This window comes from Primulina huaijiensis, chromosome 6, assembly GCF_012295235.1.
Source record: "Primulina huaijiensis isolate GDHJ02 chromosome 6, ASM1229523v2, whole genome shotgun sequence".
Taxonomy (NCBI): Eukaryota; Viridiplantae; Streptophyta; class Magnoliopsida; order Lamiales; family Gesneriaceae; genus Primulina; species Primulina huaijiensis.
Genome location: NC_133311.1, coordinates 8949775 through 8961055, shown reverse-complemented (window position 1 = coordinate 8961055; position 11281 = coordinate 8949775). Strand labels below are relative to the sequence as shown.

Sequence of the window (11281 nt, the reverse complement as noted above, 5' to 3'; positions counted from 1 at the left end):
TATGAAAATAAAGTAAGATATTGATGGACATCGAGGAAATATAGCATACATAATAAGTTCTGACTCTTCTTATAGTACAAAAAAAGGAAGATTTGAGAAGAAAGACATCCAACGAAACTTGTTTGTGTTAAAACATGCTAGGCTCATACTCTTGTTTAAAGAATGATTTATTAAAAGAAAAATTGTTTGAGGAATTAGTTTCTTCCTTACAAGATTGAAAGAAATTTTAACTAGGTTATAATTATTGGGACTTAAGTCAATAGATCGATAAGGAGTTATGTTTTAAGATTCTATATTGTTTCTAAGTTTTGAGATAGTAATCGTGATAATTTTAAGATAGAATAAAATAAGCATGGATACGCATGTATTCAGTTTCAATTTTATTCAACGTACTATGGGAATTGATTGGTTGGACAAGAATCATGCAATGGTAGATTATCGGAGTAAGAATGCCAAACTCCAATCCAAGAATAAATTGTATTCCATGGCAAGAATAAGGAACATAAATCCTTCCTTTTTGCTTCTCAGATATAGAAAGCCATGGAGTATGGCTAAGAAGTATAACTAGTAATAATGAGAGAAGCAAAAGAAGGAATTGAGCTCAGGATATAAAATATTCCTGTGGTACGAGAGCTCCGGAAGTGTTACTTTGAATTATCTCAGACCGTGAAGTAGAATTCGAAAGTATCTTGATAGCTCGTACTGCACTAACATCTAAGGAACCCTAGCGAATGGCTTCAGTTGAACTCAAGGAGCTAAAACATCGATTCCAAGATTTGTTAGACAAAAAAAAATCAGACCAAGTGCCTCTCCTTGGGGAGCTTCAATCTTATTGGTACAGAAGAATGGTGAACGTACAAGATAGTGTGGCGAACTACAAAGAACTCAATAAGAACAAGAACAAATGAAACGTCTACAAATTTAAAAGTGCGGTAATTTTTTTTTTTTTTTAAAAAATCTCGCAATTACAAAATAACGTTTAAAATAATCGTATTTATTTGTCAATAAAAGTAGCGCAGTTTAAAAATAACTAACGTCATATAAAATCAACGTAAACGTAAACGTGTAAAAATCGTAAAATCATCAACATATAAAAATGTGTAACTCCTCTCAAAACACATGAATCAATATGCGGAAAAATAATGGTCCTCGGGTCGTGTCACCGCACATCCCGCCTGCCTACTCAGTCTTCGACACCTCCGGTCCCCTGATCAAAATGCTCACCTGCATCACACACGCCTAGTGAGTCTAAGGACTCAACACACTTGTACCAGTAATAACAAGTACATATACGTAGCACACAGCAGTGAAAAATAGTATAATCAACATACATTTCATGAGCTTAAAAACGTGAACATAAGCTTGCCGTGCAAAATCGTAACGTGTCAAAACATGTCTCATCATGTTATCATATCGTATGCGTAACCGTGACCTGTCAAAGCATGGTAATAGCATGTATCATCGTAATAGCATATACGTGTTAAAATCTTAATTTGAATTCCGTTCATTAGCTGTGACTTTCGTATCATCATGTCATCATGTCAGTCGATGGATCCATCTACGTGTAACCGCGGTACCCGGCGGCGAGGATCATAAGCGACGGCATTACCCGCCCACTGAGTCCGGGCCTTACATGTCATCGTGTCATCGTGTTAGTCACAACTAAATCACTTCTTTCAAAACGTGTCATCATATTCATCACTTAATAAAAACATGCATATACATAATTTTTCCTTTAAACCAAGCATGCACCATATTTATCATACTTGCGTAAAAACCGTAAACATGATGCATAATAATTTAAAATATCTTAATTTGTGCTCAGGGCGCTGCCAGATCCAAAATCTCACCCAGGGTACAAAATGACCATTTTGCCTTGAAAACCCGAAAATTATCTTTTCACCCCTAGACGTAAAATTTCACGTTTTTTATATTTTCTTAATTCTATTGACTCTAACATGTCCCAAATAATTATTTAAGTCTACAAGAATTTCCCATATTTAAACCTTAGCATAAAATTCCCAAATTAAAAACTTAGACTTCTAATAATTATTTGACCTTAAATCTAATTTTTCATAATTTTATTAAGTTTAAATCTAGGCGTTTCAATTAATTCTTTAATTAACGTTTCGTGATGCGACTAAATCCCAGATAAATCCAAAACTCATTATTTTGATCTGAAACTTACCAAACTCTTAAAAATGTCCCAAAACATATTTAAAAGCATCCCTAGACATAAACTCGAGCCTATTTCATAACTTAATCGAATTGTTTTTTAAATATTGGACCGGGGTCCCGGTTTTAATCCGAACCGTCTCGAAACTTAACCAAAATTTCCCAAACTTAAATCGTGACTTAAACCCACTTGACCAGTCACTAAATCCTCCGTTCCAGACCACTTATGACCCATGGAAACAAACTGAAATGTTGCTGGAAATTTCTAGCACACTTGCTTCCAACACTAACCCATCAAGGCTCGATTATTTCCTTCCTAGTTCGACTACGGGCTGGACCAGCCTTGAACTAAACCATCCTAGGACCAAGACCAGCTCACGGACCTCCCCTTGGACCGACCCAACCATGCCCTAAACCCCCAAACTCACGGACGTGCCCACAACTCAAACCGCTCCACATTCGAACCGCCCGCGTCCAACCGTGCACTAACCTCGTCGAACCACTTAAGGGTCAAGACCAGCAACTTCCAGCCTTCACCCAGCCCCGTCACAGATCCACAAGGTTCGGTTCCTTGGCTGGGATCGAGCCACGGCATGGTTCAGTCCATGCTCAACCGATCTCTCCTCAACCATACACACAAATCACGCAAGACCCTAGCCACACGCATGAAGCCATCGGCCTTCACCCATAGCTGAGTGTTCCATTGACTTCCTTCACCATTTCACCTTAAACAAAGCAAGATCGCCCACAAAACCACAGATCGGCAGTCCCCTTGCAAACCTTAAAAAAAACGTGAGATGCCATGAAGATGCAAGCTTAAATCATGAAAACCGAAGCCATGAGAATTTGTCATGAAAATACCGAGCCAAGCATAAATATTACACACATGACAGCATATAACGACGTGAATGATGTAGAAATAATGATACAATGCGTGCCTGATGTCTGCTTAAGGGAAACGATCGAGGAACCAATCAACCGAATGAAGAAGATCTTTGTTAGAGGAAGAAAATGGCTTCACCGAATTGTTGCAGCAGCAAATCACGAGGATGAATGTGAGTGGAGGGGAGTGGGCGGCTGATGAGGGGTGATCAGGTTAGTGGGGAGTTAAGGGAATAATTATGAGTTAATTAGGTAGATAATAATTTAGCTAATGGCTCCTATTTTTATTCAAGGGTAAAAAAAATAAATACATAAGTCCAATAAGTTCAAAAGTAGGCTCATTAAATCCAAACGCACTCCCAAAAAATATTTCGTGTTGGAAAAATTTTGAAAATATTAGTCGAATCCTTAAAAAGTCATCCGATTCTATAAAATTTACCTACCGGATAAAATAAAATCATGCGGGTAAAAATACACAATAAAATCTCATTTTTTTGAAAAATACACTTAAAAAAAACTTAAATAAATTAATAAAATTTAATCATGTTATAAAATAAGTTTTTCTTGAAAATTCTCTGATCTCTGTTCCTCGTTCGAGCGTGAAATGAAATTTAAAAATCTTTAATGCATGAACTTTTAAAATTTCATGAATTAACTTCTACCATGCATAAATTATGCATAAAATGCATAAAAATATTTAAACACAAATTAATAAAATAAAAATGCATTTAAGGCTTTAAAACAATTTAATAAAATACAAACGAAATTTAATGATTTCCATGCATGTGGTTCACGTGGACTTTTAAATTTTCGGGACGTTACAATCTTCTCCCCTTAAATTGAATTTCGTCCCCGAAATTCGCTTACCCTCGACAAACAAAAAGTTTAGATTCTTAATTCTAGAATCCCAATAGTCCACGCTTCCGCTGCGTTACTCTGATAAAATTTGGTTTGTCCTTATGTCTCCTCGATCCTAATTAAATTGTCTACCGAATCCTTGATTGCGAATCGCAACTTAAAACAGCTTATAGTGACTTAGTTCTATTTTTCTATAACCTCGAATTTCACTTTTCTCAAAATTCCCAATATTTGAAATGGCAGTCCAAATTTATTGCGTCTTACTTTCTTATTCTATACCCAGGATGTTCATTGACCTATTATATTAGCATTTATGCAGTTCGACTTGAGAAACCTTAGCACCAAAAATTACTGATCGACTTCTATCCTTTGTAATACACGTAAAAGTTGAACCTTTTCTCAACCCCCATTATAATATTAGCATAAGATCCTTGAATCGAATTTTTGTCTTACGGCACCAACTTACCGAACTTAATTATTTACAAGTACATCCCGGATGTAAAACTGTTGCAAATCTTATAATTCGAGTAGCGTTAATCCATAAAACCCAAATATACAATATCGATTTCTACTTATATTTTAAAGCCCTTCAAGTCCCAATTACATGCTTAAACTATTTCCTTTCCAATTAAAATATAGTGAAGGCCTAAGATCCTTAGACTTTCCTCATTGGAACAACTGTCGCATATTTACATATCCTTCGTGCTTACTTAATTCCAGCATATAAAACTTACTAAGTTATCCCATGTTAATGTTGGACTAACTCTAATAAATCACCTTTACTTATAACCCATAGAATTCTAGAATTCCCATTTCAAGATTTTAGATTTTTTACTCGATAAAAATTTTAACATTCGTCCATTGGTAACCTATGTTGAACACAACTGATTCCTTTTTTTTTTATTTCGTCCAAAATTTCCGTATGAACACGTATCCTATAAATTTGAAATTCAAGCTTACGCAACCCAAATAATTTAGGATAACATGATTCTACCACACATATTCACTTATTCCCAAGTTGCTTAATGAATTACAAAAAATCCTTAAGACAAGGTGTCTATCTCAATTCTTACATTCGTCTAACAAGTACCATAGCCATAAGTCATACCCAAAATAATTTTAACTCTGACACAGGTATAATTTTTTTTTTTGCACTTAGGTCCTCAAATAATTGTTTATTACAATTAGGTTCTTAAAATTCTCAATTCATGCAATTCAATCCATAAATCTAACTAGGTAGAGCATTCATCTCAAATAAATTCTATGTTTTCATACTTCCAAAGATAGTCATAGTCTTCGAATCATTATTCCCTACATTGAATCCAAAAAAATTAACTCAACTAGCAACCACGAACCATAAGCAATTTCTTAGAAAATATACAGGTCTCAAAAGCATTCATAATCTTCATGACTAACTTGTGACCAAGGGAGTAAAACATCGGTACTTACTAACCAAAAGTCAAAATAGACAAATCATTTCCAACCTTTCCTAATGACCAGTAGCAAAATTCTTATTCATGTCCAATTCCATCACAAAGCCAGCATGCATGAAAATCATATAATTTCTCATTTTATGTCGTAACATGCATAAAAATTTTAAATCATATACTTTCAAAACATAACAACAGATAGACATGTACTGTAAATCACTGTAAATCATATATCATGTAAACATGCAGATGATAGCAGTAAATCGTTTAAAACATTTAAAACATAAAAGCTTACGCACTTGAGGCTTGAAGACTGAACGGAAGAATCTGGCGGTGGCACAATCCTATACAGGACCCTTGCTCTGATACCAACTGAAACGTCTACAAATTTAAAAATGCGGTAATTTTTTTTTTTTTTAAAAATCTCGCAATTACAAAATAACGTTTAAAATAATCGTATTTATTTGTCAATAAAAGTAGCGCAGTTTAAAAATAACTAACGTCATATAAAATCAACGTAAACGTGTAAAAATCGTAAAATCATCAACATATAAAAATGTGTAACTCCTCTCAAAACACATGAATCAATATGCGAAAAAATAATGGTCCTCGGTCGTGTCACCGCACATCCCGCCTGCCTACTCAGTCTTCGACACCTCCGGTCCCCTGATCAAAATGCTCACCTGCATCACACACGCCTAGTGAGTCTAAGGACTCAACACACTTGTACCAGTAATAACAAGTACATATACGTAGCACACAGCAGTGAAAAATAGTATAATCAACATACATTTCATGAGCTTAAAAACGTGAACATAAGCTTGCCGTGCAAAATCGTAACGTGTCAAAACATGTCTCATCATGTTATCATATCGTATGCGTAACCGTGACCTGTCAAAGCATGGTAATAGCATGTATCATCGTAATAGCATATACGTGTTAAAATCTTAATTTGAATTCCGTTCATTAGCTGTGACTTTCGTATCATCATGTCATCATGTCAGTCGATGGATCCATCTACGTGTAACCGCGGTACCCGGCGGCGAGGATCATCAGCGACGGCATTACCCGCCCACTGAGTCCGGGCCTTACATGTCATCGTGTCATCGTGTTAGTCACAACTAAATCACTTCCTTCAAAACGTGTCATCATATTCATCACTTAATAAAAACATGCATATACATAATTTTTCCTTTAAACCAAGCATGCACCGTATTTATCATACTTGCGTAAAAACCGTAAACATGATGCATAATCATTTAAAATATCTTAATTTGTGCTCAGGGCGCTGACTTGACCAAAATCTCACCCCGGGTGCAAAATGACCATTTTGCCCCTAGAAACCCAAAAATTATCGTTTCACACCTGGACCTCTAAAATTGACCCAAAGGTTACCAAACTCCTTAAAATGTCCCAAAACATTTTTAAAAGCATTCCTAGACGTAAACTTGAGCCAGAATCCGAACTTAACCGATTCGTTTTAAAACTTGGACCGAGGTCCCGGTTTTGACCCGAATCGACTCGAAACTTAACCGAATTTTTCCCAAATTTTTATCATATCTTAAAAACACTTAATAGGTCCCAAAACACTGTCATTATGCTGTTAATCCATGGATGAAATTTTCCAGAACCTGAAAGGAACTCTCGGTCCTATCCCATTACCCCACCTCATGTGCATTTGTCTCCCAACAACTCACGCTCCAAGATAAATCGATTCCCAGCCATGAACCAGCCTACTAAGGACCTAGACCAGACCCCAAGCCACCTATCAGAACCAAACCACCGCCCCCATGCAAGCCTCTAGCCTCAAAGAACAAAAAAAAACCGAGAAGCCACCAAAAGCACCTACCGATCCTACCCTTCACCCGATCGATCCCTCCTTCCAGCAAGTATCGATCCCCTTTCAGGCCTTGTCTCAGATCCTCAAGGATCTAATCCATGGCTCAGATCAGTTCTTGTGTTGCTGGATCGGTCCTTGGCACACGCTCTACCCCAAAACCGATACAAACTCCTTGCTATCTTAACCATTCCTAGCGTACCTCCCTTACAACTCAGACCCAACCTGATGGTAGCATACCCTTGGCATAAGGAACCCCTCAGCATGACACACGACAGCCCCCTTGCAACAATATTAAGGAATTAGTGAGTAGCAATCAAGAAAGTGCAAGAACCTACGTAAAAATCAAAATTTCTTCATGAACTAAGCTAGATCGGAATTGTCATGCATGAATGCACTCTCCAGCATATAAAAACGTGTATGATGCAGCAAGAGATAATACAAAGCGTGCCTTATTATGTGCAAACGCAAGACGGTTGAAGAATGAAGCAACAATGCAACGCCGAATGATCTTCTTGCAAGAAAGGAGATGACCGAAGCTTTCAGCTGGAATATGATGAAACCGAGAATTTTGAATTGAAAAGGGGTGAGTGTCGGCTGTGGGGGGGTTACGGGAGGTTAAAAGGGTTGAATAGGTTTTAATGTCATACTAATTAAAAGATTAATGGGCTCTAATCTTGCTAATTAAAGGTTTAAAAGAATGTTTAAACCCGATGGGCTTAAAAGTTGGCTCGTTAAATTCAAACACGCTCCCAAAAAATATTTCGTGTTGGCAAGTTCTTGAAAATATTAGCCGAACCTTCAAAAAGTTCTCCGATTTGATAAAATTCGCGTACCGGATAAAAATAAAATTTTGCGGGTAAAAATACCCAATAAAATCCCATTTTTGAAAAATACACTTAAAAACACCTTATATTAATTAACAAAAATGAATCATGTAATTAAAATCATGTTCCTGAAAATTCTCCGGTCTCCGATCTTCGTTTGAGCGCGAAATGAAACTTAAAAATCTTTAATACATAAACCTTTAAAAATTTCGTGAAATAAACTCTATCATGCATGAATTATCTATAAAATGCATAAAAATAATTAAACACATAATTTATGAAATAAACATGCATTTTATGCTTTAAAAGAATTTAATAAAATACTAAAGAAATTTAATAATTTGCATGCATGTGGTTCACGTGGACTTTTCGATTTTCGGGACGTTACAGGTATTATTTTTGAAAATTAATTTTTATGAACATTTATTTTTTAATTAAGTAGGTGTTATTGGGCCCAATTTACCTAGGATTAGTAGGCTTAATTGTTCCTAAACTCAAAGGCCCAAAACCCAAGCCCGTTAACATGCAAATTAAAATCTATAAAATAGAAATATGGGCTCTTTTTGCACCATACCAGCTGAAAACTTCACACACAACATACACTAATTTTCGAAAACTAGGAGAGGAGGAAACAAGGAGTCTTCGTTTTCCGTTCGTTCGTAGGGTTTTAAAGTTAAAAGTCGATGAAGTTTCGACTTTAAACATTTTTGTGACTTTTATGCTGATGAGTGGTTTTGAGAGGATTTAAGATGTTTATGCTACTTTTGAAAAATTCTAGTTTTAGTTATGGTTTGACGGTTTCGGTTTTATGACTTTTTCTGGACTTTTGGGATTTTGAGTAAAATAAATGTTGAGGTTGTTTTAATGGTTCAAATATATATACACTATGTTTCGGCCGAGAGGGGTTTGAAAAAAAATTTCTAGTACTTTTTAAAGAAAAAAGAGTTAGAGACGTTTCAAAAGAAGTATGCACCAAACACTTCTTAATTCCCACAAAGCCCGATAAGATAGAAGATGTTTGCTTCCACTGCAAGAAGCCTGGACATTCAAAGCGAAATTGCAAGGAATATCTAGCGCAGAAGAGTTCTGGCAAGGGTATTTTTTTATTGAAATAAATGTTTTAATTAATTCAACTTTTTGGTATTAGATGATGGATGTGGATCTCATCTATACAGTGATTTACAGGTGATGACAAGAAGTAAAAGATTAAAGAATAGTGAGACCTTCCTGAGAATCCGCAATGGAGCAAGAGTTGATGCAAATGTCATATGAGACATTTATTTAGTATTAAAAAATAATTTTAAGTTACTTCTAATAGATGTTTTATATGATTCCAACTCAGTTAAAAATATTATTTCCATTTCTATACTTAATAAATATGGATTTTCTTGTTTATTTTCTAAAGATGTTTGCAATATTTACAAGAATGAATGTTTAATTGGAACAGACGAATTAAAAAAAGATCTCTATAACTTAAATATAAAAGATATTCCAATTAACGATATCCAAGTAAACACGTATCATTAACAAAAAAGATAGTGTAAATCAAGAACATTTGTGGCAGGCTAGGCTCGGACATATTTCTCAAATAAGGATACACAAGCTAGTGGGAGANCAAATGTCATCTTTCAAGAATAGATGACCTTTTCAATCCGTTAAAAGAAGCTAAGATCTTTTCAAAGCTCTATCTAAGGTCATAATACCAAAGCTGAAGGCCAAGGCGGAAGATATTCCCAAAACGACCTTTAGGACAAGGTACGGACATTACGAGTTTACGATAATGTCGTTTGGATTGACCAACGCTCACAACATTCATGTACCTCATGAATATAGTCTTCAAACCATACCTCAACAAGTTCGTGGACGTATTCATAGACGACATCCTTGTAAACTCACAAAGTAAGGAAGATCATGAGGAACATCTTCGCCTCACTCTACAGATACTCAGAGAAAAAGAATTGTATGCCAAATTTAAGAAATGTGAATTTTGGCTAACAAGTGTCGTTTTCTTGGGTCACATAATCTCTGAGATAGGTGTTTCAGTAGACCCCAAGAAAGTAGAGGCAATTGTGGACGGGCCTCGACCAAAAATAGTAAGGGAGAATCGAAGCTTTTTGGGTTTATCCGGTTATTATAGAAAATTCGTTGAAGGGTTTTCTTCTATAGCCATACCTCTCACTAAACTCAAATAGAAAAAGGCTAGATTCATTTGGAGTGAAAATGCGAGAAGAACTTTCAGATTCTTAAAAGAAAACTTGCATCTACACCTGTAGAATCCGTAACGTAGACTACGTATAAGCCATGCATAATTTCTAGTATTTAAATTAAAATGATTTTATTGCATGAGTATTTAAATTCTTTTCCTTAAATTTATTTATTTTACGTAGTAGTTTAATTGTCACCTTTTCAGTTAAATAAGTGAGGCCGGACTGGAGATGGAGTATTGAGATAAGTTAATAACGACTTATTTAAGAAGTGGTAATCTAGCATGTTAGTAAATATAATTTAAAAAGTTGGCATGCATGCAAGTTAATGAACTTCCTTGGCATTTTAATTAAAATTTTTAAAAGCATTAAATGCATGTTTATTTCATTAAATTGTGTTTAATTATTTTTATGCATAATTCATGCATGGTAGGATTTAATTCATGAAATTTTCCTAAGTTCATGCATTAGGGTTTCTAGGTGCATTTTGCGATCGAACGAGGAACGGAGACCGGAGAATTTTCAGGAAAATTATTTTANCCCGCAGGACTTTATTTTTAACGGTACGCGAATTTTATCGAATCGGGGGACTTTTTAATGATTCGGCTAATATTTTCAAAAATTTTCTAACACAAAATATTTTTCGGGAGTGCGTTTGGATTTAATGGGCTTACTTTTAAGGTTGTTGGGCTTAAAACCCTTTTAAAATTTTTAAAATGCAAATTATGGCCCATAAGCTAATATTACCTATATAATTAAGCTACTAAGTATTATTTAACCTCAACCTAGTCATTAGCACCCCACTAACCTAATTCAGCCGCCCACCCTCCTCCAATCAGCCTCCTCCTTCGTGTATTCCAGCAGCAAGATTCGGTGCTCCATTATTCCTCCAAGCTCAAGCTTTCCTCCCCCGCCTCATGTCACTTCGAGCCTTTGTACATCAAATATTTAATCAGGCACGCATTGTACTTTTATTTCTGCATCATACATGCTAGATACTTGCTGTTACGTGGGTTTATTTGCATAAAATTCTTGATCTTGCATATAACGTAGGAAGGCTTCGGTTTT

At 35.5% G+C, this 11281-nt stretch overlaps 1 long non-coding RNA gene across 1 annotated transcript; it reads right to left on the bottom strand.

Moving 5' to 3' along the window:
- Positions 1–1064: 1064 nt before the first annotated feature.
- On the bottom strand, positions 1065–3271 carry LOC140979543 (uncharacterized). The gene is made up of 2 exons (XR_012175763.1): positions 3114–3271; positions 1065–1224 (listed from the first exon to the last, which is right to left on the bottom strand). It is a non-coding gene; the product is annotated as an uncharacterized lncRNA (long non-coding RNA).
- Between the last annotated feature and the right edge of the window lie 8010 nt (positions 3272–11281).